Consider the following 4,943-nt stretch of genomic DNA (forward strand, 5'->3'; position numbering starts at 1 on the left):
AACACAAATATAGGACACAGTTAATTTAAAGTGCACAGAGATTCTGATTATTACATCATTTGGAGATTGAGGTAGCACCAATGATAAATATTTACCATAGTTTCACACGAGTCAAGTTGCAGTTTGTGAAGTTTATGAATTCAGGGACAATTTATGAGCAAGGACTATAATTTTCAGAAAGTTGAAACATATTCTTGCAAAATAAGTGTTGGCACGTGTTTTAGTCATTCAATCATAACTACAGTGTAACTTTGACCCTTGTTTACTGTTGGGCTGGTAGATAACAGTTATGGAATTACCTCTTTATATGTCACATTTGCTGCCCATGTCCAACCAGGAGGGAAAATTGTTAACTTTTGCTCATATAAGTAAAATCTTAAATATAATCTTGTTAACTTCATTTTAGTGAATCGTGTCACCTGTCATATGCAGTTTAAAGGTGTGTCTTTGACAGAGATGAGCTCATGGTGCTTACTGGTTTGTGCATCTGGTGTTTTTCTGGGAGCATTGGACGGCTCAGGAGTCACACTTGGCTTTGATGTTGAGGGGCACTTTGTAGTGTAGGACTGGTCAATAGGGAGACCAAGCCACGTTACACCTGACATAAACTGTGCACTCTTTCCTGCCTGAGGTCTATACGCTCCACTTCAGAATGACTTCTCTGGAACTGGCTGTCCAAAGTGTGGCATCGTCCCTGATATTGTGAAGATTCCGGGTGGCCATTTGGGCTACGTACTACATTGTTAGGACTGCTGAGTTCCATTGTAGGGTTGTTATTCCATAAGCTTGATCGACAGTTATTAACATCTTCTCCCAGTGATGCTCTATGATGAGAGGACCTACCAGTATCGAAAACATGTCCCGGTCCACTGCTCCTTCTGCTGATCTCCCAGGACTGCACAGGATAAGATCTGTCTGCTCAACTGGAAGTGAAAAGTGGATGTTTCCTTTTGAGATGGATGTTGGCGCCTTTTTGGGACACACAGACTAGGACAGAAGTCTTTAACTGGAAGGAGAGTGTGCTGATCAGGTGATATTGGGGAACTCGAGCAAGGATGTTTGAGAATGAGGTCATAAAGAGGTTGGTTTGATATTTTTGTTTGGCCAACAGGACTGCTTCGCAAAAGTAACAAACTGAAAAAGGATCCTGTCTCTGTTATCATTTTGGAGAGTGCCAAATCTGCTTGACCTATTTGTAATGCAAAATGGGAGTGCCCCAGGGGTCTGCATCAGGCCCCTTTTATTCCATCTCTATAGCAACAACCTACAGCACTGCCAGGGTGTAGAATGACAGGCGGATCAGTGCAGCGTCTGCAGTGATGTGGTCGCTGTATCGGACTGTCGTGGTAAAGAAGGAGCTGTGTCAAAAGACAAAGCTCTTGATTTACAGGTCAATCTACATTCCTACCCTCACCTATGGTCATGAGCTCTGGGTAATGACCGAAAGTCCCTGCTGAGACTACTGCCCCTGCGACCCTGCCCTGGATATGCGGAAGAAAATGGATGGATGTGTCCAAGGCTGTGTCTGAATGTCCACACTACTCCCTACTTACGGCACTATTTAGGGGTCACGCTATTTTTAGTGGTGTCCAAATGACCAGTTTTTCATTACAGATGAAAAAGTAGTGCACTCACAATTTCCCACAATGCCCCTTGAAAAGTAGTGTTGGAAAAACAACCGCGCAGCAACAGGTCTTTAACTGGACACAACACGATTGAATGAAGAAGATAGAAGCGCTGGTTTATCTCAATGTTGTGTCATGATGTGTGTATTTCTGTTCCTGTTTTGTCTCACTGTGTGCTCTTCCCCCTCCCGCACCTGCCTGAACACGGAGCTGGGCAGAGCTCTCCTGGCTCCTCCTGCGCACACCTGCAGCCCATCAGCGCAATCACCCCCACCTGCTGTGTATAAGAGGAGCCAGGACTAGACACTTGGCGCGAGATTGTCTGCGTGTTCTCACCCTGTCTGTGCTGTCGTTCCCTTCATTCCTGTCATTCCCTGTGTTCCTGTGTTCCTGTCGTGCCTGCGTTGCTCTGTGTTGCTTCACCCTGTTCTGTACTGGATTATCTGCGTTTGGTGCCGGATCCTATTTGTGCCTTCAGCCCTGCTCCGACCCTGCTCCGACCCTGCTTCTCAGCCCTGGTACTGTCTTGGTTTTTCCCTGCACTCCACGTTCCTGGATCCTGGCCCTCACCTGGCTTCCCGCTCACCATCAGATCAACCCTCAGTTTTGTATCTTGTCTCCATCTGTACAATAAACACTGTAAATCTGCCCCGAGTCTGCACTCTTTGGTCCGCTACACCCACCGTTATGACATGTTGATCCTGATTATGAATAAAACACTCTTAAATAAACCACTGCTGTGTAAAGTTGTTAGCATTAACCGTTTACTTTAGCTCGAGTTGTAAAAGAGCGATCATTTACACATCTCAGACAGAACTTTTAAAAATCCAGTCCGCTTATGTGAGATCCAGCTTGACAATGTATGATTATTATTAGTCCATAAATACTTGTGTCAGTCCAATCTGATCATAATTAGTTATGACAGAAAATCAAGCAGTTTTTCACATGTTCTGGAAGTAGTGAGCCGTTTGTCTGAATCGATCTGGGACTGAAGCTCTACAGAGTCCACTAAAGAGTGCAGGGCTGTGTAGTGAATGAAGGGTTAGGGGCTGAGTGACACATTAGGAGACAGCCCTTGTTATTTTCCTCATGGATTAAGAAGTTTTCATGTTTTGAACGTTTGGCTTTCTTCTTTAGGCTGAAAAAAAGGACAAAATGCAGCAGGGGGAGTCCCCAGTAGTCCCCAAGCCACGGTGGGTAAGATGTATGAACATGTTCTTATGCTTTATCTTGAAGAGGAGCCAGTGATGCTTCATGGTCACAGAAACATTATAGAACAGTAAGAAGAACAAACACCTTAAGAAACTTAAGAGCAGAGACTTCTACACACAGAGAACACACGCTCTTACTAATCCTTGCAGATGTGGTGTTCCCAACATAGAGAGTGTGTTGTAAATAAACTGAGTGGAATATACTGTGTAAATATACATAGAAAATGTAACTAGAATTGCAATAGCCTTTTTCACAAACCTTTGCTGACCTAACTGGATTTATTAAAGTCATGTTCAAAATCTTCTGTATATGTTTTGTGAGCTATTGTCAATCTATTGTCCATTTGATTATTATTTGAACAATATGGAAATCTGAAAATAAGTTGAAGACTTTTATTTCAAAATACAGTACAAATGCAAGAGGATGTTTCCATTTCACTTCTATATTCTGCCCTTGACATTTACATGTTTATTTATTCTGCAGTCTATAGTTACTACAGAATAAATGAACAATAATAATGCACATCATAATATCACATAAAGGTGACGTACTGTCTGAATTTGGGTTAGCTATTTTACTGTATGTCAACCAGTTTAGCCGTTGCCACAGCAACCCCGGTCCCCTCTAGCCCCGCCCCCTGCCATCTTCAGTTGTTATATTTGCCAATCATCATTTACGCATTCAGATTTTTAAAAACAATTTTACTATCATATTGTCATGATCCGTACTATTCTGCTCCATGTTTTGCCTCCTGTCCTGTCTCTTCCCTCCCCCACCTGCCGGAGTCAGAGCTGGGTTGAGCCCCTGGCTCCTCCCGCACGCACCTGCAGCCCATCCGCGCAATTACCACCACCTGCCATGGATAAGAGAAGACACTCGGTGCCAGATCGTCCGCGTGTCCACGTGAATATCTAGCTTGTCTTGTCTTTTTGTATTTTTGCTCCTTGTATCCTGCTCATTGGAATTTTATGCTACCCTTCAGATCCTGCACTCTGGACCATCACAGCTCCCGCGCTCCCAGCTCTGCTCCGACACCGCTTCCCAGTGCTGGTATAGTCTTGTCTCATCTTGTTCTCCACACTCTACGTCTCTGGACCCTGCCCTGCACCCTGCTCCTCAATCTGCCTCTGGTCGCCCCCCGTTCCTTCTCTCCACGACTCCAGACCCTGGCTCGCATTCAGTCCCCTGCTCCGGCTCACTCCTCGTCCCCTGCTTCCTGCCTGATCAACCCACGTTATTGTACTTTTACTCACAACCTGTAAATAAACAACAAAGTCTTGCATCTCTTGGTCCCATTTTGCCTGCTTTATGACACATATTCTCTCACTACATTTCAGAGCAGGATCTGTGCTTTATACTCCACTACATTTTTGAATTGGACTAAAAAGTAAAAGCATATTATTGTCTGAGACCTGCTGAAAAGGTGAGAGTTTATTCTTAACACGTTCATAATTTGAACAAACAAAAAAATACAAATAAAAATCCATCCATCCATTTCCTTCCGCTTATCCGGGGCCGGGTCGCAGGGGCAACAGTCTTAGCAGGGACTCCCAGACATCCCTCACCCCAGACACGTCCTCCAGCTCCTCCGGTGGGACCCCAAGGCGTTTCCAGGCCAGTCGAGAGACATAGTCCCTCCAGCATGTCCTGGGTCTTCCCTCAAGCCACCTCCCCGTGGGACATGCCCAGAACACCTCCCTAGGGAGGAGTCCAGGAGGCATCCTGAGCAGATGCCCGAGCCACCTCAACTGGTTCCTCTCAACGTGTAGGAGCAGCAGCTCTACTCCAAGCTCCTCCCGTGTGACCGAGCGCCTCACCCGATCTCTAAGGGTGCGCCCAGCCACCCTGCAGAGGAAACCCATTTCAGCCGCTTGTATCCGCGATCTTGTCCTTTCGGTCATTACCCAGAGCTCATGACCATAGGTAAAAACAATTATGAAAAACATTAATCCAGCACAAATCTTTATTAAAATCACTACATTTGAAGCTTTATTAGATCTCAAATTCTGCACAAAATACTTTTATTTTTACTCTTTAAGTACATTTTTAAACAGGTACTCTAATACTTTTACTTAAGTAAAAAAAAATTGTACTTCTTCCATCACT

This window comes from Periophthalmus magnuspinnatus, chromosome 8 (assembly GCF_009829125.3).
Source record: "Periophthalmus magnuspinnatus isolate fPerMag1 chromosome 8, fPerMag1.2.pri, whole genome shotgun sequence".
Classification (NCBI taxonomy): domain Eukaryota; kingdom Metazoa; phylum Chordata; class Actinopteri; order Gobiiformes; family Gobiidae; genus Periophthalmus; species Periophthalmus magnuspinnatus.